Consider the following 24,859-nt stretch of genomic DNA (forward strand, 5'->3'; position numbering starts at 1 on the left):
GGGAGAGCGGGGCCGGGCCCGAGAGGAGGGGTGAGCGCGCCGAGACCCCCATGGGACTCAGACAGACGGCGCAGACCACAGGTGGGGCGGTGGGCCTTTGGCTGCGTGAACCGAGGACGGGCCGAGGGGCGCGTCTGAGACGGGAGATGGCCCCGCAGGGGAGAGGGGAGAAGGGGCTGATGCAGGGCAGGCTGCGGAGGGGTCAGCTCAGGGGGAGACGGGTTCGGGTTTTTGTTCCGCTGTGAATGAAGAGAGCAGGGAGGTCTTGACGTTGAAGTGGTGGGTTGGGGGCACGGGCTGAGCTGACGGCAGGAAGAGAGCAGGATCATGGGGGGCGGGGGCTTGCCCTACAGACCCTCAGATCTCTGGCCGTACATCCAGTGGGGTATTTGAGGCAGCCAGGTCGAGCCGCTCAGGTGCAGGGGGAGCGGGAGAGGGGCTGGCCGCTCCCCTCGGTCCAGGAGCAGGTGGGCGCCCTACGGCGCCCCTGAGCCTTGCCATGGCTGCTGGGGCTGGTGGGGCGGACCGTGCCACTGGTTGTCTGTCTAGGAGTGGGGACCATAGGCCGTCCCCGGAGTCACCCCCACATCTCTTCACAAGAGCGAAGCGCACTGGGGACGGGCAGCCGGTCACCTCGGGGCCGTCAGCACCCGCCTGCTGGCCAGCGGCGCCCCGTGCCCGGTCCAGGCCCCAGCTCCTGGAGGCTGCCGGTCTTTGGCCCCGCTGTGCTTGGCTCCCGCTGCGTCCCGCTGCTTCCGGAAGCGGGGCTTCTTCCAGGTTCTGGCTAGGTTCTAGGTTCTGACGGTGATAGTTCCAGAATTTCTATAAAGTTTCTACAAAGGGACCTATACAGCGGCGCCCCAGGGAGGGCCGGGGCTCTGGGACCTGACTTTACCCTGCTGGCCTGGTAACGCCCTGGGTTACTCGGATGGAATATTCTTTGGGGAGGCCTGGTGGCCATTTGGGAGCGGTGCTAAGGTCCCCTGTGCCTGAGCTGGAGGACGGAGACCTGAGAGGCCTGCAAACGCAACCAAGAGTCTGGCAAATTAAATCCTCAGCGTAAAGGTCCGGGCAGTCTCGCGCATCGCTGGTGGGGGCACGCGGGGATGTGGCCACTTTGTACCCGCATCAGCGTGTCTGCCCGAGCTGAGCGGACTCCCGGCCCAGGACCCAGCAATGCCACGGGACCCCTTCGTGTGCTCATCGGAGGACGTGGGCTAGGACGTTCGCTGCTACGCCGTCCGTAACCTCCGAAAGCGGAAAAGGCCCCAACGTCCGGCAGAACTTCGGAAGGGTTGCTTGAGGCCTTGCGGAGGCTGGGAACGTTCTGCGTCCTGACCCCGGGCCCCCAGGATTTCTGCATCTGCCTGGATGGATGTTACATCTCAGCCTAAAAGGTTTGCAAACCCCTCCCCCCCCCACCCCTGCAATCTGCTTCTCTTGCTGGGTGTGAGCCCAGGGGGCTGACCCAGATGTGAGGGCGAAAGCAGCCGCACACAGCCCTTCGGTCGGTCCGTCCGTCCGTCCGCATCCAGCCTGATGCCCGGATCTATCCCACGCCCTCACCCTCCTCCCATAGTCTTCTGGGCTCAGGAACTGGCAAACCAGGCCACCAGCTACCCAGGCCCCCAACGGGGCCTTTGTCCTGCCCCCCCTCCTTCCTCCTGCACCCTGAGATCGGTCCAGACACAAAGCTCTGCCTTCAGAGCAGATCCAGAGGCGGCCCCTCCTCACGCCTCTGCCTCTCCCCTGCAGGAGGCACCTCCACCTGGGGCTCCTCCCTTCACTCCCTGGGGTCTTGGCCCCACAGAGGCAGGAGCTGGGAAATAACCCAAACTCCTTCCCACGGCTTCCCGGGCCCTGGAGGGACTGAGCCTCTGCCCCTCTTCCCAGCCCCCTCCCTGGGCTCCAGCCTCCCAGGCCTCCTGGGCACACGCTCAGCTCAGAATGCCCCCTGTTTCTTCTGCTGGCATCCTCCCCCCTTTCCAGGCCCCCCACGGCCCTCACTTTCTGCCATCGAGGCCTCACTGAAGCCCCACGCTGGCCCTCAGCTCTAAGGGAACACCTGTGCCCCTGCTTTGCCCGGGGACCCCAGGGTCCCCAGGGGATGAATGGTGGTGGGTCTAAACCAGTCATCCCAACCCCCTACGCTTTTGCCAGTGATTGGTCTGGGGTGGCCATGCGACCCAGGCCTATCAGTGAAACAGGAGGGGAGGGTCTCTGAGGGCTTCTGGGAGGCTCAGAGAGAAATCTGTTTTGTTTGCACCCCGTTTCCTCTTGCTTAGTGCCCTGTCTTGTAAGGGTGTGATGCTTGGAGCTGCGGCAGCCGTTTTGTGCCCACGAGGAGCACCATCTCCAGTGCCGGGGTGACCACAAGTCTGGATGTGACTCCCGGGATGCAGGATTTCCAGCACTAAAATTGGAAAAGTCCTGGGCAACAGGATAATTAGTCGCCCTAACCTGGTGACATGAAAGGGCAGAAGGAACTGGCCCTTTGCCAACATCCTTGAAGGGCCAACCAGCTCTGGAAACCCCTAACCGCTGGATTTTTCTGTTATATATAAACAACGAATATCGTCATGGTTTAAGTCTCCGTGTCGTTACTTGTTTGTCGTCTTGCCTGCCCTCTCCGCCTTCTCCCCTGACCCAAACCCTGAGCCCCTGGGGGCAGACAGACAGCAGACTTTTCCAGTCTTCCCCTCCCCCCCACCCAGTCTCGGTTGAACAGTCCATGCTGAGTGTCTTCGTGTCCAGGAAATGAGATCAGGCCCGACCTGACCGCTTTCATTCCTGGGTCAGGGGCTCACTGCCCTCTCACCCAGTTCCCAAGGCCCCGGGGCCACCCTGCAGCTTGAGATCCTGCCAGCCCTCTCCTGGCCCGTTGCTGACTCAGTGTCTTATCACCTGTCCTGTCCCCGGCCCTCCTCCTGGGAGAGGCCCCACAGGTGGGTGCTGTTTCTCATCTGGCCTTTTTCTCCCCTCTGGGCACTCAAGCCCCCTCTCCTCCGGCTGCTCCCAGCGGCCCTACTGCCTTTCAGTTTCCTGGACTCCAGCTCTTCCCAAAACCGTTGCCACGGCTTTGCCCGTCCCTGCACCCCGGAAGTCGTGCGATCGAGGAGTCCCCCACCCGGGTCATTTCGTGATTCGCAGCCTGGTGCCGGGAAAACACGCTGGTGTGTCGGCAACAGCCGCGGGTCTTGTCCTGCCCTGGTTGCCACCCTCTCTGGGACCCCATGCCACTGCCCTCTTCTCTCTGGACCTCGGTCTCCTCCTCTGGCAAGGGACTCGCCTGGACGTTATCGAAGGTCCTCTGACTCGAGCGTGGGTGAGGTGTGTTTGGGCCAACACCCCCGAGCGAGCAGGGTTCAGGAGGGGACCCAGGAGGCCTGGCTGGGCCGTTCAAGCTGGGCATGGGGTCCTAACCCCGGGGACGGACTGGCCAGGCAGGCCTTTCTCCAGTGGCTGCTCCTCTCCTTGGGAGCTAGTGCTGGAGGGGGAGGTGGCCTGGGCTTGGAGGCGAGGCTGCTGGGCCACGTGGGACTGGAGCCAGTGGGCTTCCAGGAAGGGAAACTAAAGATACCCCCTTCCCGGCACGGCTGGAGCCCTGAGAGGCCAGGGACGCCGTTCCAGTCGTGCTGTCGCCGGGGGCAAGGGGTGGTGACCAGGAGGGCCCTCCAGCAGCTGTGTTGGGCCTGGCGCTGCTGGGGGCTGGAGCCCAGGACCGGGCATCTATTGGCTGAGTCCCTGAGCCGGTGGGCGAGGTCAGGGCAGGGCCAGCGTGTTACTGGAAGCCCGGTGGCTCCGTCTGTCCCTCTGCCAAGCTGCCCACTGCATTCTTTGGCCTCCTATTTCCAGGCAGGCTCTGCAGAGGTCCCAGCCGTGGCCTGCCTTGAGCCTGGGTGCCGTCATGCCCATGTTTGGGGCACTTGAGCTGTTGTTGGGGACAGCAGTTGAGATGGGCGGCAGGGGGGTGGGGTGGGCAGGATGCCGTGAAGGTAGCTGGGCTCTCGGGGAGCAAGGATCACCTTTCCCTGTGCGGTTCTGAGAGGTCAGGTGACCTGGGTGCGGGAACTCGTGTGTGTGTGTGTGTGTGTGTGTGTGTGTGTGCGTGCGCACAGACTGCAGAGACCAGGGGTCGTAGACTTGAGCTTGCCCAAGTATCCCAGGATATGCAGGCCGGTGTGAAGGGCCTGGGGGCGCACAGAGGGGTGCACCGTGCCCCTGTCCCCCCGATGTCAACGTACAGATGGGATTTTGGATCTGCAACCCCTGGGTCCAGGGAGTGAAGTGGAAAAGTGGCCCCACCTGTCACTGCTGGTAAGCGAGGAGTGGGGATAAGGCCCCTCACCGGGCCATGGCGAGGACACATAGGTGGCACCCGGGGGGGGGCAGCGAGCTTGGCGTAATGGCAGGAGCAGCCCCCCCGGGCTTTGCAGGGGATCCCTCAGCTTTTTCTGACCTCTGCACCTCCCCCCATCTGCCCTTCCAGAATCCTCTCATGGGGCACATTCAGTCCACCTGATCTGCCTGACCCAGGGCTTATCTTGTGCTTCCTGTCGGAGTTCTAGGTCCACAGGGTTTCTTGCCTGCTCAAAGCTGGCCCTGCCATTCCCACCAGACCACAAGGACCTTCTCCAGGACTCAGAGCCCAGGGCCTTTCATCGGACAGAGGAGATCTGAGCACCTGGCTGGCTTTAGGGGTGCCTCCTTCTCCCATCGTGGGGGCCTCCCGACCGCAGCCAGGTTGGGCTAGCCCCAAAGGAGACAGCAGGATGGTTCCAGGAAGCCTGTGCAGCCAGTGATGTGAGCCTGAACTCCCCAGATCAATGGGGGGAGGGCTGGCAGCCAGCGAGCCGGCCGGTGGTGTCAGAGCTGGGGTCTCAGATGGCTTGAGCAGGGTTTCCAGCCCTCTTCCAGGCTCAGCCCTCCCCCCAGCCACAGCCCTACACTCCCTGCCAGGCACTGACCTCCCGGATCATTTCCTTCCCTCTTTCCTCCCCTGGCTCCCTGCTCAGCCAGGGTAGGAGGCCCTGGGTGCAGGAGCCTTGACGCGACCCCCTGAGGCATCAGAAGGCTTCTTCCCCACTTGCCATGGGACCTCCGAGCCTCAGTTTCCTCATCTGGTTGACGTGGGTGGATGTCACCCCGTGCGAGAGTCATTCAAGGTTTCGGTGGGAGAATGCTGTAAAGGGCCTGGTCGACAGCTGCATGCAGTCTCTATCTGGCCTCCCCGGGCCTCTAAAATTATTTTAATGTTTATTTTTGAGAGAGAGAGAGAGAGAGAGAGAGACGCCCAGAGGGTGAGTGGGGAGGGGTAGAGAGAGGGGGAGACACAGAATCCCAAGCAGGCTCCAGGCTCCGAGCTGTCAGCCACAGAGCCCGACGCGGGGCTCGAACTCACGAACCTCGAGATCGTGACCTGAGCTGAAGTAGGCGCTTAACCGACTGAGCCACCCTGGCGCCCCAAAGGCCCCCAAGGCAGAAGCTCAGAGAGGGGAGCACGCAGCTGGGGCCTGGCCCTTCCTGCAGGGCCCCGGCTCCCCTGGGGTCCGGGGCCCGGTTTGGAGAAGCGAGATTCATTTTCTTGTCCCAGCGCATTCCCTGAGCCACGTAAGGAGGGGGGCTGGGGGTAGCCCCACACCCGGGGGCCTTGGGAGTATGCTCAGGGAACTTCCTCGCTTTCCAACTGTCCCACTCTCCCTTCCGTAGTCCTCTCCAAGCCGCCACCAGCCTCTGTCCTCACTGCCATCCGTGTGTGGCGGCCGGTCTCCAAGATGGCCCCAGCGATCCTACACTGAACCACGTCAGGGGCGAGTCGTCACTCAGCTGGAGTTACCAACGGGCCCCGGAAAGTGCACCCCCAACTCAGTGAGAAGAGGGTCTTGGCCTTTTGTCCCTGCTGGTGCCTCTTCCTTCCGACGCCTCAGACCCCAGCAGGACGCAGCACCTGTTTTTCCACGCCGTGTGACCGATTCCCGCACGTACAGTGGCTTAAACCACGCGCGCGTCTGTCACCGTGCAGGTGCGTGAGGTCAGAGGTCTGGGGACCGCGCAGCCGGGTCCTCTGCTTACTCACAGGGCTGCAGTTGGGCGGCGGCTGGGCTGTGTCCTCCCCTGAAGCCTCAGCCGAGGAAGGCCTGCTTCCGCACTCTTTGCAGTTATTGGTAGGATTCATTGCTTTGCAGCCGTGTGACCGAGGGCCTGGGGGTTTTGCTGGCTGGAGGCTGGAGGCCACCTTCGAGTTTAGAGGCCCCAGTCCCTGACCCCCACCCTGGCGCTCCCTTCATCAAGCTAGTAGGGGGACCTTCTCCTTCCAGTCTGCCAAGAGGGAGCCTCACATGACGTACTGTAACCATGGAGTAGCATCCTGTCCCCTTCGCCACGGTCTGTGCCTGAGACCCCAGTCCCAGCTCCGGACTGCACCCACCAAGAGGGAATCACAGAGGGTGGGACACCCTGGGGTCACCTTAGGATGTGTCCACAGATGCTGCTGAGCTGTGCTGGCCCCGGAGAGGGAGAGGGTCTCTGCCCCCCATGACATGGGCGTTCTGGTCTCAGTCCAGCTAAGGCTGGTTGTTCAGCCCTTAGGGTTTTCCTGGTGAGTCGGAGCAGTCTCGTGCCTATTCCTGGGGTTAAGGCGACTCCGAGCCACCTGCTACCAAGCTGTTACTTTGTAGCTTCCTGCGCGCTTAACTAGGTACTTCGGTTCAGTATCTTTTATAGACAGCAGCAAGACAACCCTAAGCAGGTGGTGTTGCTGCCATTGACTCTAGTTTCTTTTTTTTTTAAGGTTATTTATTTTGAGAGAGAGAGAGGGAGCAAGCAGGCCCTGCACCATCAGCACTGAGCCTAATGTGGGGTTCGAACCCACGAACTGGGAGATCATGACCTGAGCCCAAACCGAGCCGGCCGCTTAACCACCTGAGTCCCGTGCGCCCCGTTAACTGAACCCCCAAGGAAAATGGCCCCGTGCCCTCAGCTAATAACTGCTAGTCAGGACCGTGGAAAGCCAAGGTAAGCGGCCCAAGGCCATGGGACAGAGGTTGGCTCGTGTGATGAGAACACGCAGGAGGAGAGCAAGGCCTCAGGCACAGTTGGATCCAGATTCACAGGCAGCGTCACCTGGAAACGTCTCTGCTTTCTGCTTCCCCTGCTGGCTTCACCCTCCAGCAGGCTCTCCCTAGCCTGCTTGGGTCTTGTCCCCGCGCCTGGAGCATGTCCTGATTGGAACGTCCTGGGTCATGTCCCCCCCCAGCAGGGTGGGGGAGATCAGTCCCATCGATGAGCCACAAAGACCAAGAACGGAGAAGGGATGAAAACCGGGGTGCTTTTACTGGAGGGAGGGACAGTGGGTGCTGGCTGGCAGGGCAAGGCATGGCCAGTGTGGGGACAGAACTGGATTCCGAGCCCGTTCCGCTGGACGCCAGGATCAGGCTGCCGGTCCTGGGGACCCTCTCGTGCCGCCCCCACGACAGGAAGCAGAGGTGAGATTCCAGGTGTGGCCGGGATGCGGCCCCGGGGCGCTGCCTCCCAGGCTGGCAGGAGGCTTCTGTTTTCTGGGTTACCGTTTGGGGAGCATTTGGGTGTGTTCAGTGCTTGAATCTCGAAACGGTGGCAGGAGGAAAGGCTGTATCTCACCGTCCCCGTCAGACAGGGCGCAGGCTGGGGCTCTGGGCGTTCACCTGGGTGGTTCGCAGTCCTGCAGGCCTGGATCCGTGCTGCCTGACTCCCTCAGTCAGAGGAGACACCGAGGCCCAGGGAGGGGTCAGCCCCAGCTTCCTCGGCCCTGTCCCCCTGTCCTGGGCACCCCTGGACTCCTCTCAGCTCGCCTCTGTTTGGGTAACACTGTATCTTTGAACAGGTAATACGTCCACAGGTTTCAAAATTCAGATGTGAGAAGTAGCCGCTGAGAAATGTTACCCTTCTTAAAAGAATTTTTTAACATTTTTATTTATTTTTGAGAGACAGAGAGCATGATCAGGGGAGGGGCAGAGAGAGGGAGACACAGAATCCGAAGCGGGCTCCAGGCTCCGAGCCGGTGGCACGGAGCCCGACGCGGGGCTCGAACTCACGGACCGTGAGATCACGACCTGAGCCGAGGTCAGACGCTCAATGGACTGAGCCACCCGGGCGCCCCGGTGATAGAATTATAGAAACCAAATATACAAGCAAGACTCGGAATAAGGTTGTACGAAGACCAGTGCGTGGGCTGCGACAGTGCCCTACAGTTCTGAAAAATGTCACCCTCCCGGGAAGCTGAGGCAAAGCCTACAGGAGATCTCTCTGTATTATTTCCTACAACTCGCGTGAATCTAAAATTAATTCAAATTTCAACCAAAAGAATTGATTTCTGGTGCCAAAGTCCAACTCGAGGGCTTCTCCCCTGTGCTCATGGGTGCCCGGGGCGGGGAGGGGCTCCCCTCCGCCACCCCACAGCCCCTTCAAGGTGTCTCCAGGTTTAGCAGGAGACCGTCCCTGCTGGGGACTCAGCAAAGCCAGTCAGGAGGCTGCCTGAGCGCAGGAATGGACACACGGCAGGTGGGGCGCGGAGGGCAGGGGAGGCTCCTGCCGGAGAATCACCCTCCTCGGACCTTGGAGCAGGACAGCCCTTCAGAAAGCTAGACCACGCGCCGGGCCTGAGACCCGGGCCTCCCTCAATCCAACGCTGTCCAGCCACCAACAAGGTCAAGGGGCTCCGACGCCCTCTCTGCTCTGTCCAGACACCCTGAGGTGAATTCGTGGTCCGCACCAACATTCACCATCCCATCCCAGACACCCCCAAACTCCCCAGCCCCAGCCTCCCCCCCATTCCTCCCTGCCATCCTGGGGTAAACTGGACACTGAGCCAGGAAGTCTGAGGCGGCTCCGGGGGAGGGAGCTGGTGGCCGAAGCTCAGACCCCCGTTTCCTCCAGAACTGTCTGTCTCTTCCGCATCCTGGGGAACAGCACACCCCCCCCCCACCCCCTGCCCCACCCCCGGGGAAGGAGAGGGGAGGAGCAGAGGGAAGGAAACCCTGCTTCTGCAAGCAGCCCCCTTAGGGCTCCTATTCTGACGCTGGTGCTCCGCCCCCCCCCCCATTGGAACCCCTCTTTGCAGCTTCCCTGGAAGAGGCAGAAACTGGGGGCCGACACAGGCCACCTAGTGAGACCCAGAGGTCTTTCTGGCGTTAGGTTCCCAGGAAGGGGCTGCTCCCTCCATCAGACCCCTCCCCACGTGGTGGGTGCTATGCCTGCACCGGCCCAAAGGCTCAGTCGCCCTGTCTCCCACCTGGCCTTTCTCCTCTCCCTCCGTCCCTCTCCCCCCCACCCCCAGCCTCCCAAATCAGGAGCAGGTGGCTGGTGAGCCGAGAGGTCCGGGGGCCTCCTCTCCCCCAGCCCCCTCACTCCCAGCCTGTGCAGGGGGGAGGCACATGGTGGGGGGCAGCCCTGGGTTTGGGAAAGCCCCTGCCGCGGCTTCTTTCGGGAGTTCCTTCCCAGGAATATCCACTGAACCCCCTTTTTAAAAAGCGGAGGCGGGGCGGGCCCCGCAGAGCGCTGGAGGAGCTGGCTGGTCCAACCTCGGGTCGGCGGGCCTGCCGGCTGGGCCTGGGACCCGCTGGCTGCCGAGGGGTCCGCGGGCGGGGTCCCGGGCGCCTGGCACCGGCCAGGGCGCCTCACAGCCCTGGTGGGGGTGGGGGCGGCGACTGTCGCTCCCAGTCGCAGATAGGCAGGCCGGCCAAGTGACCTGTCCACCAAGCGAGGGAGGAAGGGAGCCCAGGACCCTGTGCGGCCGAGGGGCGGGCACGGTGTCCTGCGCGCCCTGGCGCTGCGCTGGGCGGAGGGGAGCCCGCGCGCATTGATCGCTGGTGTAGACGCAGCCTTGGCGGCGGCCGGGCAGCAGCTCTCCGCGCCCGGCCGGCTGTCGGGAAGTCGGGCCGGCTCGACTCCCCGCTTCCTGGAAACGCGCTGGGGCAGGAGAGGCTGGGGACCCAGCCGGCGGCCTCGCCGCGGGCGGCAGCGCGGAGCTGGCCACCCGCCCTGGGCGCGGCGCGGGGCGCACGGGGCCTCCCGGGGGGACCCGCGGGGAAGTCGTGGGGCGGGATGTCGGCGGCTGCCACGCGAACCCGCCGCCCCTTCCCCGTCCCTCGCGGCCTCCCGCCCCGACACCCCCAGGCCCGGGGCGCCTTCGCTTCGGACACCTGAAGGTTTCCTCGGCACCTGCCCTGCGGGAGTCCCTGCATGCAGCCGACCGGGGTGGGGGGCGGTGTTCTCGCGTGTTCCAGAGCCTGGCGGTTTAGTTATTTATAAACCACAGTTGCTTTGTTAATAGGTGTGTATTTTATGTAACCACAAAAGTTGACATTTTAAAAGCATGAGACGGGGCGCCTGGGGGGGGGGGTGGGGCTCGGTCGGTTAAGCGTCCGACTTCGGCTCAGTCATAATCTCACGGTCGGTGAGTTCGAGGCCCGCGTCGGGCTCTGGGCTGACGGCTCCGAGCATGGAGCCTGCTTGGGATTCTGTGTCTTCCTCTCTCTCTGCCCCTCCCCCACTCGGTGTCCCTCCCTCCCTCCCTCTCTCTCTGTCTCAAAAATAAAGAAGGAGAAATGCAAAAATTTCTTCAATGTGCCGCTGGCTTGTCTTGCACTGGCCCCTCTTTGGAGACCTGGGTTGAGTGGGGGCAACCGGTCTGGGCCTGGAGCTGGGTGAAACACCTCCCCCTTCCCCCTCCCCCTTCCCTTCTGGTCCATCTTCCCTCCCCACCCCCACCAGGCCCACAGCTGCCCTCCCGCCCCCCCGGGTTCCCACTTCTCTGAGCCTCGGTTCTGGTCTGGAAAATCGAGGGGCTGACATCTCCCTCCTGCCTGGTCGACCGGGTCGAGTGCCTGGTTTGCAGCCCGCTTCCCGACCTGGCTGTGCTCCCGGATGGGCACACGACCCAAGCCACCCTAATGGCAGCGCGGTGAGTATCACCCCCTCCCCCCAGGCAGGGTCCCGTGATGGTCATGCAGATTCAGAGAGGTCCATTCATCAGTGGGTCTGGCTTCGGATGTGGTCCTGGTGAAGGTAACTGCTAGGAGAGCATGTGTCACAGAACTGCAGGGCTGTGGGATGGGAAGGGTTCCAGCAGGGGTGAGTGGGAGAGAAGAGGGAGGGACAGCCATCAGTCAGTCAGTCAACGAACGTTCGTTGAGCACTGGCGGGCTGCCAGGCACTGTTCGAGGCAGCAGAGGCTCAGGGAGCTCACTCGGCAGCCAGGGGTCCCTCAGCTCAGGGACCCCAGCCTCCCTGAGGAGCATCGGAGCCACCTTGGGGCCAGGGCAGAGGGTGGGGCCCCCAGGAGCTGGAGGGGAGGCCCGGGCCCACAGCTGAGGTGTGGTCCCCCTGGGCGGGGAGAGTGACTCAGGCCCCGCCTAGCCTCCCTACCGCCTGGGTTTGGTTTGTTTAAGAACAAATTAGTCACGGAGCAGGCCGCTTTCCCGAAAATAAAATGAGAATCCCCAGGAAACAGGGAAAATTGAAGGCAGGAGGGTGAGTCAGCACGTGCTGCCCCCAGGGCTCCACTTTCCAAAAGCCTAGGTCCTCCTCCTCCTCCCCCCCTTCCCCCTGCTGGGCCTCCCACGTCCTCCTCCTCCTCCTCCTCCTGGGCCTCCCTCCTCCTCCTCCTCTTTCTCCTTCTGAGCCTCCCTCCTCCTCCTCCTCCTCCTCCTGAGCCTCCCTCCTCCTCCTCCTCCTAGGCTTCCCTCCTCCTCCTCCTCCTCCTCTTGAGTCTCCCTCCTCCTCCTCCTCCTCCTCCTGGGCCTCCCTCCTCCTCCTCCTCCTGGGCCTCCCTCCTCCTCCTCCTCCTGGGCTTCCCTCCTCCTCCTCCTCTTTCTCCTCCTGGGCCTCCCTCCTCCTCCTCCTCCTCCTCCTCCTGGGCCTCCCTCCTCCTCCTCCTCCTCCTCCTGAGCCTCCCTCCTCCTCCTCCTCCTAGGCTTCCCTCCTCCTCCTCCACCTCCTCCTGGGCCTCCCTCCTCCTCCTCCTCCTCCTCCTGGGCCTCCCTCCTCCTCCTCCTCCTCCTCCTGGGCCTCCCTCCTCCTCCTCCTCCTCTTCCTCCTTCTGAGCCTCCCTCCTCCTCCTCCTCCTCCTCCTCCTCCTGAGCCTCCCTCCTCCTCCTCCTCCTCCTAGGCTTCCCTCCTCCTCCTCCTCCTCCTCTTGAGCCTCCCTCCTCCTCCTCCTCCTCCTGGGCCTCCCTCCTCCTCCTCCTCTTCCTCCTCCTGAGCCTCCCTCCTCCTCCTCCTCCTCCTCCTGGGCCTCCCTCCTCCTCCTCCTCCTCCTCCTGGGCCTCCATCCTCCTCTTCCTCCTCCTGAGCCTCCCTCCTCCTCCTCCTCCTCCTGGGCCTCCCTCCTCCTCCTCCTCCTCCTCCTCCTCCTGGGCCTCCCTCCTCCTCCTCCTCTTTCTCCTTCTGAGCCTCCCTCCTCCTCCTCCTCCTCCTCCTGAGCCTCCCTCCTCCTCCTCCTCCTAGGCTTCCCTCCTCCTCCTCCTCCTCCTCTTGAGCCTCCCTCCTCCTCCTCCTCCTCCTCCTGGGCCTCCCTCCTCCTCCTCCTCCTGGGCCTCCCTCCTCCTCCTCCTCCTGGGCCTCCCTCCTCCTCCTCCTCTTTCTCCTCCTGGGCCTCCCTCCTCCTCCTCCTCCTCCTCCTCCTGGGCCTCCCTCCTCCTCCTCCTCCTCCTCCTGGGCCTCCCTCCTCCTCCTCCTCCTCCTCCTGAGCCTCCCTCCTCCTCCTCCTCCTCCTAGGCTTCCCTCCTCCTCCTCCTCCTCCTCCTGGGCCTCCCTCCTCCTCCTCCTCCTGGGCCTCCCTCCTCCTCCTCCTCTTCCTCCTTCTGAGCCTCCCTCCTCCTCCTCCTCCTCCTCCTGGGCCTCCCTCCTCCTCCTCCTCCTCCTCTTGAGCCTCCCTCCTCCTCCTCCTCCTCCTCCTGGGCCTCCCTCCTCCTCCTCCTCTTCCTCCTTCTGAGCCTCCCTCCTCCTCCTCCTCCTCCTCCTGGGCCTCCCTCCTCCTCCTCCTCCTCCTCTTGAGCCTCCCTCCTCCTCCTCCTCCACCTCCTGGGCCTCCCTCCTCCTCCTCCTCTTTCTCCTTCTGAGCCTCCCTCCTCCTCCTCCTCCTCCTCCTGGGCCTCCCTCCTCCTCCTCCTCCTCCTCTTGAGCCTCCCTCCTCCTCCTCCTCCTGGGCCTCCCTCGTCCTCCTCCTCCTCCTGGGCCTCCCTCCTCCTCCTCCTCCTGGGCCTCCCTCCTCCTCCTCCTCCTCCTCCTGGGCCTCCCTCCTCCTCCTGGGCCTCCCTCCTCCTCCTCCTCTTTCTCCTTCTGAGCCTCCCTCCTCCTCCTCCTCCTCCTCCTGAGCCTCCCTCCTCCTCCTCCTCCTGGGCCTCCCTCCTCCTCCTCCTCCTCCTGGGCCTCCCTCCTCCTCCTCCTCCTCCTGGGCCTCCCTCCTCCTCCTCCTCCTGGGCCTCCCTCCTCCTCCTCCTCCTCCTGGGCCTCCCTCCTCCTCCTCCTCCTCCTGGGCCTCCCTCCTCCTCCTCCTCTTTCTCCTTCTGAGCCTCCCTCCTCCTCCTCCTCCTGGGCCTCCCTCCTCCTCCTCCTCCTCCTGGGCCTCCCTCCTCCTCCTCCTCCTGGGCCTCCCTCCTCCTCCTCCTCTTTCTCCTTCTGAGCCTCCCTCCTCCTCCTCCTCCTCCTGGGCCTCCCTCCTCCTCCTCCTCTTCCTCCTTCTGAGCCTCCCTCCTCCTCCTCCTCCTCCTCCTGAGCCTCCCTCCTCCTCCTCCTCCTAGGCTTCCCTCCTCCTCCTCCTCCTCCTCCTGGGCCTCCCTCCTCCTCCTCCTCCTCCTGGGCCTCCCTCCTCCTCCTCCTCCTCTTCCTCCTTCTGAGCCTCCCTCCTCCTCCTCCTCCTCCTCCTCCTGAGCCTCCCTCCTCCTCCTCCTCCTCCTAGGCTTCCCTCCTCCTCCTCCTCCTCCTCCTCCTCTTGAGCCTCCCTCCTCCTCCTCCTCCTCCTGGGCCTCCCTCCTCCTCCTCCTCTTCCTCCTTCTGAGCCTCCCTCCTCCTCCTCCTCCTCCTCCTGAGCCTCCCTCCTCCTCCTCCTCCTAGGCTTCCCTCCTCCTCCTCCTCCTCCTCCTGGGCCTCCCTCCTCCTCCTCCTCCTCCTGGGCCTCCCTCCTCCTCCTCCTCCTCTTCCTCCTTCTGAGCCTCCCTCCTCCTCCTCCTCCTCCTCCTCCTGAGCCTCCCTCCTCCTCCTCCTCCTCCTAGGCTTCCCTCCTCCTCCTCCTCCTCCTCCTCCTCTTGAGCCTCCCTCCTCCTCCTCCTCCTCCTGGGCCTCCCTCCTCCTCCTCCTCTTCCTCCTTCTGAGCCTCCCTCCTCCTCCTCCTCCTCCTCCTGAGCCTCCCTCCTCCTCCTCCTCCTAGGCTTCCCTCCTCCTCCTCCTCCTCCTCCTGAGCCTCCCTCCTCCTCCTCCTCCTGGGCCTCCCTCCTCCTCCTCCTCCTCCTGGGCCTCCCTCCTCCTCCTCCTCCTCCTGGGCCTCCCTCCTCCTCCTCCTCCTGGGCCTCCCTCCTCCTCCTCCTCCTCTTGAGCCTCCCTCCTCCTCCTCCTCCTCCTGGGCCTCCCTCCTCCTCCTCCTCTTCCTCCTCCTGAGCCTCCCTCCTCCTCCTCCTCCTAGGCTTCCCTCCTCCTCCTCCTCCTCCTCCTCTTGAGCCTCCCTCCTCCTCCTCCTCCTCCTGGGCCTCCCTCCTCCTCCTCCTCTTCCTCCTCCCGAGCCTCCTTCCTCCTTCTCCTCCTCCTCTTCCTGGGCCTCCCTCCTCCTCCTCTTCCTCCTCCTGAGCCTCCCTCCTCCTCCTCCTGGGCCTCCCTCCTCCTCCTCCTCCTCCTGGGCCTCCCTCCTCCTCCTCCTCTTTCTCCTTCTGAGCCTCCCTCCTCCTCCTCCTCCTCCTGGGCCTCCCTCCTCCTCCTCCTCCTCCTGGGCCTCCCTCCTCCTCCTCCTCCTAGGCTTCCCTCCTCCTCCTCCTCCTAGGCTTCCCTCCTCCTCCTCCTCCTCCTCCTCCTCCTGGGCCTCCCTCCTCCTCCTCCTCTTCCTCCTTCTGAGCCTCCCTCCTCCTCCTCCTCCTCCTAGGCTTCCCTCCTCCTCCTCCTCCTCCTCCTGGGCCTCCCTCCTCCTCCTCCTCCTCTTCCTCCTCCTGGGCCTCCCTCCTCCTCCTCCTCCTCCTCCTGGGCCTCCCTCCTCCTCCTCCTCCTCTTCCTCCTTCTGAGCCTCCCTCCTCCTCCTCCTCCTCCTCCTCCTGAGCCTCCCTCCTCCTCCTCCTCCTCCTAGGCTTCCCTCCTCCTCCTCCTCCTCCTCCTCCTCCTCTTGAGCCTCCCTCCTCCTCCTCCTCCTCCTGGGCCTCCCTCCTCCTCCTCCTCTTCCTCCTCCTGAGCCTCCCTCCTCCTCCTCCTCCTAGGCTTCCCTCCTCCTCCTCCTCCTCCTCCTCTTGAGCCTCCCTCCTCCTCCTCCTCCTCCTGGGCCTCCCTCCTCCTCCTCCTCTTCCTCCTCCCGAGCCTCCTTCCTCCTTCTCCTCCTCCTCTTCCTGGGCCTCCCTCCTCCTCCTCTTCCTCCTCCTGAGCCTCCCTCCTCCTCCTCCTGGGCCTCCCTCCTCCTCCTCCTCCTCCTGGGCCTCCCTCCTCCTCCTCCTCTTTCTCCTTCTGAGCCTCCCTCCTCCTCCTCCTCCTCCTGGGCCTCCCTCCTCCTCCTCCTCCTCCTGGGCCTCCCTCCTCCTCCTCCTCCTAGGCTTCCCTCCTCCTCCTCCTCCTAGGCTTCCCTCCTCCTCCTCCTCCTCCTCCTCCTCCTGGGCCTCCCTCCTCCTCCTCCTCTTCCTCCTTCTGAGCCTCCCTCCTCCTCCTCCTCCTCCTCCTCCTCCTGAGCCTCCCTCCTCCTCCTCCTCCTAGGCTTCCCTCCTCCTCCTCCTCCTCCTCCTGGGCCTCCCTCCTCCTCCTCCTCCTCTTCCTCCTCCTGAGCCTCCCTCCTCCTCCTCCTCCTCCTCCTCCTCCTCCTGGGCCTCCCTCCTCCTCCTCCTCCTCCTCCTCCTCCTGGGCCTCCCTCCTCCTCCTCCTCTTCCTCCTCCTGAGCCTCCCTCCTCCTCCTCCTCCTAGGCTTCCCTCCTCCTCCTCCTCCTCCTCTTGAGCCTCCCTCCTCCTCCTCCTCCTCCTGGGCCTCCCTCCTCCTCCTCCTCTTCCTCCTCCTGAGCCTCCCTCCTCCTTCTCCTCCTCCTCCTCCTGGGCCTCCCTCCTCCTCCTCTTCCTCCTCCTGAGCCTCCCTCCTCCTCCTCCTCCTCCTCCTCCTGGGCCTCCCTCCTCCTCCTCCTCCTCCCCCTCCCAAACCTACTTCTCACCCCCATCTCAGCAAGTTCTCTGCCACTAGACGCCCCCCTCGGTTTTACTTTTTCTCTTACTTTTCCTCTGGCCCCTCCTGACTTCTCCCTCCCTTTCTCCTCACTTGTCCTGTCTCAGTCCTCACCCACACTCCAGGTCCCTCCCTCGTTCCCTCCCCCGCTTCGTTCCCTCCCCCTCCCCCTCCCCCTCCCCCCCTCCCCCCCCCCCCCCCCCCGCCATGTCCACCATCCATCCATCATTTGCCTTCCTTCATATCCAAGGAGCACCTACCGGGTCCAGGTGCCGTGGGCGGGAGGAAGAGAAAACCTTCCCTCTCCCCCCAGAAGGCTTCCTTGTAGGGCAAGGAGACTCCTGCGTGGGAGATGTTGCCCAACAACCACAACCGGGCACTGGGCTCATCCCCACCTCCCCCTGCTCCTCTGGCCACTCTCTCCCCCGGGACCCACAGAGCTGGAAGGAAGAAAGGACAATGCCTGACGACTTCATTCTGAGCTCTCTGGGGCGCCCTCTGGGTCAGAGCACAGGGCCTGGGCTGAGGGGGCTGACCAGGCAGGGCAGGAGAGCCGGGGCGAGATTTCTCACCACACATCCCTTCCTGTGCCCAGAGTGGAGGTGAAGGGACACGGAGCTGGACTGTGATTTGCATTTGAGGAGTGAGCTCGCGTGTCACATGTGCACCTGTTCCCTGCCTCCCCACCCTGAGCCTCCTGGAGGAGCAGGGAGGCCAGGTCTGAACTGCGGGTGGGACTCTGGCCAGGCCCCTTCCCACCCCAACCGCCTGAGGTCAGCGGGGAAGGTTCTAGGCTGCATAGGGGAGCCAGGCACCTTGAACCCTGGTCTTTCAGGACAGTGCCAGCCTGCTGTGGCCTGGGGTCCACCTGGCTGGAGCAGGTGAGTCCCTGAGGACTCAAGACAAGTCCCTGAGGGCCAGAGACACCCCCCCCCCAACTTACTACAGTTCCCCACATGGCCAGAACGCCCTGATGCAGTGCCCCCCCCCCCAGCCGGGATGAGGCTCTTCCAGCTCTGCGGGGACCCCCAGGGCAACTCTCTCCCCAGGCCCCTCTGACCCAGCCTGGCCCCTCAGGAGCAGGGGGAGCCGGTCCCCCACGCCTGGGTCACCGACTGGGCTGGGGCCTCCTGTCTCTCGGTCACTGTCCAATCTCTGCCTGCTGTTCCTGATGAATAATTTAGCTGCTCGAATTACAGTAAAGAGCTCTTCAGTTTCCCTTCCCAAATCGTTAAGAGCTGATACAAGACGCCTCGGTTCCTTCTAAGGAAAGTCCCTTTCCCAGCGACGCCGAGCCCCCACGGGTGGGGATCTCCCCCTCCCCGCCGATCACTCACCAATTTCGGACAGTAGTGGGGGACTGCTTTTGTTTTGCTTTACTCTTGACTGTGAAACAAAAAACAAACAACAAACAAACAAAAAAAAAAAACAAAACAAAAAAAGGGACTGAAGCATCAGACGCCAGTTCTGGGCAGCAGGAAGGTATCACCACCGTCCTAAGAGGGGGGGTAGGTTGCTACTCTGGGAAGAAGCCTCGGGAGCTAACAAGTCCCAAGTCGCAGGGACGAGCCCCTGTGGGTACTGGAGAGGCAGGAAGGAGCCTGTGAGGAAGGAGCACGGGGCGTGACGCCAGCTCAAGGGTGCAAGACGGCATGTGCGTGTGGGTGTGCAGGCGCACGCGTGATTGCACACACGTGTGCACACGTATGCGTACACGCGAGTGCCTGCCGCACATGAGTGTGCCGTGCGCGTGTTTCTATGAGCTGGGTGCCTGAGGGGCGGCCCGCCTGTGTGGCTGGGACTGGGTGGGGATTTGCGGCGCAGGGGCAGCTCTGAGCTGTCAAAGACCTCGGTCTCCTCCAGCATTTTCAGGGCGGGGGGGGGGGGGGGGGGCCGGTGAGGAATCCGGGTGGGGCTGGGCTCCGGCGCCCAGTCAGGTGACTAGAGCAGGCAGGGGAGGGGCTCTAGGAAGTAGGGGGGGAGGGGAGGGGAGGAGTGGGAAGGGGCTGGGGTGGGGACCTTGGCTGGAAGAGCCGCTGAGGAGTAAAGGCAACATCCAGAGGCTTGAGCATCCGGGTTCCAGAGCCAAGGACGGCGGGGGGTGGGGCTCTGGGTGATGGAGCCTGAGGCTGTGGGCCCAGAGGAGCCGGGCCGAGACCAGAGACCCCAGGCCTGGAGCCTCGGGCCGCGGCTGGAGGGCTCCCGGGGCCTGGGGGGGGGGGGGGGGGGGGGGAGGCGGGGCCCCGGTGCCTGCGAGGGTGGGGGCAGGGGAGGAGGCCCGAGGGCGCAGGTCCTGCGTCCCTGCAGCTGTGCAGAGGAGGAGGAAGGGGGCGGGCGGGAGCCTGTGAAGTCACGCTTGGCGGCAGGCTGAGTCCGTGGCAGGAACCTCCGCCTCCAGCCCCCCCACCGCCCCCCACCCTCGGCCGCCCGCCCGGAGGCGTCGGTTCTCCGCAGCCCGGGTGCAGGGACAGACCTGAATTTCCCTCCACGCGCCCATACCCACGCTCACTTCGCCTGCAGCCTACACCCGATTCGCTTCGTACCTGGACAAGCCACCAGAAAGTTCCATTCTCTCCACGTCTGTCTGTCTGTCCTGGGACGCCCAACACAAAAAGCGGGCTGCTCGCATTGGGGGGGGGGGGTGGAGACCCCCCCACGCTCTCACCATACTCCTCAACTTTGGGGGGATCCAGACATGACCAGGATGGGAGGTTCTAGGGTCCCTCTAACTTGGTCCCACACATGCCAAGGCCGGGACCGTAGTGGGCTGGTCCTTAGGGAGGGAACCTCGCAAAGACGAAAGTGCAGAGGTGGCTTCTTGGGGAGAGACGGGACCGGGGTTTGCAGACCTGGGAGGGTCCCACAGGGGTCCACCACTCCTCAGTGTACCAGCGGAGGCCGGGTCCCAGCCCCCTCCTGGTGGGGCAGCCCTGAAACGCACTGGGACCTCAGCGGGCACCTCCTTCCTCCAACTAGATGGCATGGTTTGCCCGGTGAATTGCACAGGGGTCCCCCCGGAAGGCGGTCCCAGCCTCTTGGTAGTTGTGACCACGCTTTCCTGCCTCCTGCCTCGTCGGACTCAGCCTCCTCTCCCTCCCAGAAGGCCTTGGGGCCCAGCTGTGACCTCAGCAACCCCCCCCCCACCAGATGTGTGCCTGCCCCAGGCCCCCTGGGATGGCCTCAATCCGCTGTATTGCTCACGCTTTGGCTGAGCAGGAGCTGGAGAGAGGAGGGAGCACCCCACAGGCCTTACCGGGTGCCTCTAGAATCAGGACAACAGCCCCTGGTAACCTCCCGGGCTTGGTTCCTTGGGGGAAAGGGAGGCGTGGTTGAGCCCCGCAGAAGGGAGGGGAGAGTTCTGTCAGTTTCCTTGGAAAGGATCAAGAACGTTCTGATTTCCAGGCCTCTCCCCTCCCTGGGAGGCCTTGCAAGGTGGCATCTGGCCGGTGGCAGCTGATCAGAGCCCCCTCGCCCCCAGCTCCCGTCCTCTCCTGGATGGATGGGGACCACAGGGCTTGTGAATGGGTCACCTCTGCCGCTTCCCTCCCACCCCCCCGCTAGCCTGTTAGCTATCCGTGTCTCTGCCCCCAGCCACAGTGGGCTTCTTCCACGGCCCAGAAAGTTCCATTCTCTCTCTCTCATCCCCTTGGCCTTTGAACCTGCTTCCCCTCAGCTAGGAATGAGCAAACTTTTTTTTCTGAAAAGGGCCAGATAGGAAGTGTTTGCGTCTCTGCCTTTGTGGCATGGAAGCAGCCACGGACGGGCGTGCAGTTTGCAAACCAATGCGTGCGGCTATGTTCTCATAGAACTTTAAGTATTTTTTTTTTACATTTTATTTATTTTTCGAGAGACAGAGAGAGACAGAGCACAAGCGGGGGAGGGGCAGAGAGAGAGGGAGACACAGAATCCGAAGCAGGCTCCAGGCTCTGAGCTGTCAGCGCAGAGCCGGATGCGGGGCCCGAACTCACAGACCGCGAGCGGGGCAGCACAGCAAGCACCCAGTTCCAGGTCTCTGTCGGGGGGCGAGGCTTCCAGGAGACGTGGCTAGGCCGCGCTGGGGGGGTCAGGGAGCCCACCTGGCCTTCATCCCTGGTATCCTGGGAGCTGACGGAGGCTCTCATCACCCTCTGTCCTCCCAAAGGTTCCCACTCTAACAAGGGGTGGTGTTCTTTGTCCTTCAGTTGCGGGCTCCAATTCTGCCTCCTCAGGGCTGGACCACTGGGTCCCCTCAGGGGACCCAGTGACTCTGGACCCCTGGTTCTGTAGTCACCGCCTGCCCCTCCCCAGCCTTCCAGCTGATGAGTCTCTGCTTCACATAACACGGGCCAGTAACAGCTGTACTCCTGGCCCCCAGCTGTGGACACCCCCCTCCCTGGCCCCAGCCTCCAAAGCAGTCCTTCCTGCCAAGTGTTAATCTCCCCAAATGTCAGAGGAGGACAGTTACCCTGACACCTTTGCGCTCCCAGCGTCAGCCTGGGAATTGGGGTGCGCTCCTGGGCGGGCCAGGCTGGAAAAACATGTGGTGCAGCTGTGGCCTCCCTTCCCATCATGGGGCATCCCGGGGTGGGGGTGGGGGGTTCTGAGGGCGGAGGTGGGAAGGTGCCGGCCCCCTCCGCTGGACTTGCAGGCATGACCCCAGAGCCGCTGCAACTCTTTCCCACAGAACATCCTGGCTGCAGGAATTTTCATCGTCTGGGCCAGAGTTCATCGGAAGTTCTCCCATCCACCCCCTCTCCCATCCCCTGGAGGGAAGCAAGGAGAGAGAGGGCCCTGCAGCCCAGCTGGGAGAGAAGAAAGTTCGTTTCCACTGATGGGAGAGGTGGCGGGGCTTGGGGCAGGTCAGCGCAGGTGGCCGCAGGGTCGATCCCACACTGGACGTCACGGCTACAGGGGAAGGGCAAAGACAACATCACCACCAGAGCCCAGAAGCTCGAAGAAGCAGGGCCCAGCCCCGGGACACAGGCTGGCCCTTCCCGGGAGGGAGCGCACACCAAGGGGCTGGGAGCCAGGCAGAGAGATTCCAAGGAAGCAGATGTGGTCCCTGAAAAGAGGCCCCAAAGCTCTCTCCGTTTCTCCTCCCTTCTTCCCTGTAACCACTGCCAGAAACGCCCAGGGTCTCCAGCCCGAGAGAGAGTGACAATATGGCCATGCTGGGCCCCCTGGGGGCCTCGCTCCATGCAAAAGCAGCCCTCTGGTATCAGTCATGCCAAGAGCTCTCTGCCACCTGCCACCAAGAAGATGGGGACACGGTTCCGGGCCGGGGGCGTGGGCAAGATCGGACACCTAGGAAATAAGGAAGGGTGGGAGGGGAAGATGGAGAGAAGGAAGAAAATAGAGAGGAGTGGAAGAAGGAGAAGGGGAGGGGAGGGGAGGGGAGGGGAGGGGAGGGGCGGGAGGAGTCGGCCGCGAACAACCTCCCCCCCCCCCTTTGCGGGGATCCCCGGGAGGTCCCCGGGCTGAGAGGCCCTTAGGTATGTCTGCGCTCGCTGATTTGCGCCGCCAGCGCATTCGCCGCCCTGCCGCCCGCGCGCACGGATTTATCCGCTGGCTCCGGCCCCTGGTCGCGCCGGGATCCGCAGCCCTGTGCCCGCAGGCCCGGTTGCCTCGGCAACATCCCTTTGTTAGGCACCAGCATCTGAAAATGTCAAACCGTTTTCAGCGGGTCAGATCTGGTTCCCTCCCTTCTTCCCCCTTCTCCTTTTTCAATTCCAGTGGCCTCTGCCCAAGTTGCAAACTTCCTCAGTCTCCATGGGGGTGGAGGAGGGCTGTCTCTCTTTTTCCGTCCCAAACATCTGTCTCTATAAACAGTTGTGCGCGCACTACCTCCTCCTTCTGGGCCCGGGCTTCGGGGAGGAAGTGCTTTGTTTATCCGGAGGGGGGTCGGTTTCCTTGCTCCTCCGGGGCTGGTTGGTCCGCGGGGAATGGCCGCAGCCCTGGGCTCCGGGAGTCCCGGGCTGGGGGGCCGGTGGCTAGGCCGCGCTGGGGGTCACGGAGGCCACCTGACCTTCATCCCTGGTGGGGAGGGTGGCCGCTCTGCCCGGTCGCCCTGGCAGACTAGACGTCAGCTATGCTTGGCTCGCTGGGGTTGCCCTAGACAGGTGATTTGACCTCTCTGAGCCTGTTTCCTCCTCTGGAAAGTGGGGGATGCTAATAATACCGAACTGACTTGCTGAGGGGAGGAGGTGATCTTCCCTGCGCGTGCGTGGGGTGCATTGGTGGAGGTCCCTCCCAGAAGCCTCTTCTGCTGAGTTACTATCATCACCAGCCCCATTCAGGAGAAGGCTGAGCCTCAGAGAGGACACAAACCCACGCCTCCCGCCCCGTCAGGACCCCCACCCAAACCCCACGTCCTCCGTTGGCAGATCGAAGGGCTGGAGTCCAGTGGCCTCCTCCCCAGCTCGAACCTTTGATTTATTTCAGGGAAGAGGGTGGGGCGAGCTAAGAAGTCAGCGGGGCTTTGCCAAGAGCCAGGGACTGGAATGCCTGGTGTATGGGCGAAGAGTCAGGGACAGGGACTCCGGTGACTCAGGCCTGCTTTCCCTGGCTGGTGGAAACGACAATTGGACCACAGGCAAGAAGGCAGGCCTGGCCCAGGCCCAGGCCCAGCCCTGGCTCGGCCACCTTGGAGAGCCTGTCCTGGGCCCACATGGCCTGAGCATCAACATCGCTCCCATAAGGTCACCGACCTAAATCCCAGCTCCAGGCACGGCAGCTTTTTCTGTGTGCACAGTTCCGCTGGGGTGCACAGAATGAGATCAATTACCCGGGGGTCAATTACCCTGTGTCCGGATGATCAAAAGACAGACCCCATAAACAACCACATCAGCGGCCAAGAGTGACGGCTTGGGTTTCAGTGCGGGAAGAAGGGGCTCTGAGTCCAGCTCAGTTAAGTACCGGCTAATCTCCGGGTGAGCTAACCTCTCTGAGACTTGGCTTTCTCATCTGTAGAATGGGGAGCGCAGCCTATCCACCGGAGGGAATGCTGACTAAAGGCTCAGGGCTTGGCATGGGGAGTGGGTCCGGAAACAAAGAGGACATCACAACTGTGCTCATTCGGTTGGCTCATGAGGGCAGGGGGCTGTGCTCCCCAGGGCCGAGGTGGCCTGTGCCCTATAGACTGGTAAGGCCTGGAGGTGGGGTAGGGGTGTGGGGGGCAGAGTCGTGACCAGGGACCTACCCTTGGAAGGACGGACCGGACCACACGGGAGCTAGGCTCCACTGTCCCATTGGACTTGACTTAGAAAACACAAATGAAGAAACACAACCATTAAGAATGTCAAGGTGACTGCAGGGCTAGGACCCCAAGCACGGGGCGCAGGACCCTGGGTGACAGCCTGTCCCCGAGTCTGTGATGTGCCTGATTGCTGTCTCCCGGGCTATCTTCCAAGAGCCCAACTACACTGGATATGAGGACAGATGCAGGGAGGTAGGGAGAACTTATACAGGGGTAGCTCCCTGTGCCTCATAGCTTCACCCCTGCGGTGAATTTCAGTCTCAGATCTCACAGATGCAGAGTGCTCCTTTGGCGCCCCAGTCCCGGCACGAGGGAAGAACTTGGGGTGCTGACCCTTGGCTCTTGGCCAGGTTTGGCCAGGTGAATGTCCCCCGGTTGCCCCAGGCCGGCCCTACCCCCAGGAGATGGGGAGGCCTCCGTGCAGTGATTCTGTAAGAAAGCCCTTTTTTGGGGGGGACGCACACCCAGGAGTGTTTCAGGGGGGAAAGAGGCATGGTGTCTGCAACTTAGCCTCGGATGGCCTAGGAAAAAAGTGGGGAGTGAAGTAGGAACAGAAATGGCAACACAGACCGTTTCCTTTGGGGGGTGTCCGGGTGAAGGGTCTACGGGAATTGTCTGGAGCACTTTTGCAACTTTTCTACCACCCTGAAATTATTTCAAAACAAAAAGTTGGGGTTTCTTGTTTTGTTTTTGTTTGGAAGGGTACGGGGGAGGGGGGGGGGAATACCAGACAGTCAGTCCTGCTGGCGGTGGCTTGGTGCTGCTTGGAGGAGACTCCGGGCTGTGGCCACGGGAGACAGCGGCGGTGGCCCCGCGGGCCCGGCACCCTCTACTCCTGCCACCATCGGGCTCCAGCTTTCCGGCCTTGTGGCCAGTCTTTCCCTTTGGGGGGCCGGTGACTCAGCCAAGGGTTCTATGTGGCAGGAAGTGGGCACAGTGAGTCACGGGGTGGCTCTGTACCCTCCCTCCCGGAGGCTGGGATAGCAGCTGGGGCCCCAGGCCGGAGACGGCCCCCAAAGAGGGGGCTCTGCCCCCCACGGTAATAATTCCGGGGAGGGCTGCTGCGCAGGACTCGGGCCGGAACGCTGGGCTGGAGAGGGCCCTGCCTCGCCCTCTGGAGACTGGCTGGATGTACCCTGTGCCAGCTCTGCCCACAGCCTCCGGAGTCTTCCAGCCACTTGTGGACACATGCACAATGCCGGACGCTCCTTCAGAATTCCCCACCGTCTGCAAAGGCAGGAGCCGTGCCAAGGCCC

General features: G+C 63.4%; 2 long non-coding RNA genes across 2 annotated transcripts; one reads left to right on the forward strand and one right to left on the reverse strand.

Annotated features, from left to right (window-relative positions):
* The first annotated feature begins 846 nt into the window (after nucleotides 1–846).
* Nucleotides 847–2,588, forward strand: LOC123382111. Its single transcript, XR_006590011.1, has 2 exons — nucleotides 847–1,397; nucleotides 2,286–2,588. It is a non-coding gene; the product is annotated as an uncharacterized LOC123382111 (long non-coding RNA).
* An 8,192-nt stretch (nucleotides 2,589–10,780) lies between these two features.
* On the reverse strand, nucleotides 10,781–18,561 carry LOC111557775. The gene is made up of 3 exons (XR_002738072.2): nucleotides 18,389–18,561; nucleotides 17,707–17,755; nucleotides 10,781–11,081 (listed from the first exon to the last, which is right to left on the reverse strand). It is a non-coding gene; the product is annotated as an uncharacterized LOC111557775 (long non-coding RNA).
* Between the last annotated feature and the right edge of the window lie 6,298 nt (nucleotides 18,562–24,859).

The sequence above is a fragment of the Felis catus genome, chromosome E1, assembly GCF_018350175.1.
Source record: "Felis catus isolate Fca126 chromosome E1, F.catus_Fca126_mat1.0, whole genome shotgun sequence".
NCBI lineage: Eukaryota > Metazoa > Chordata > Mammalia > Carnivora > Felidae > Felis > Felis catus.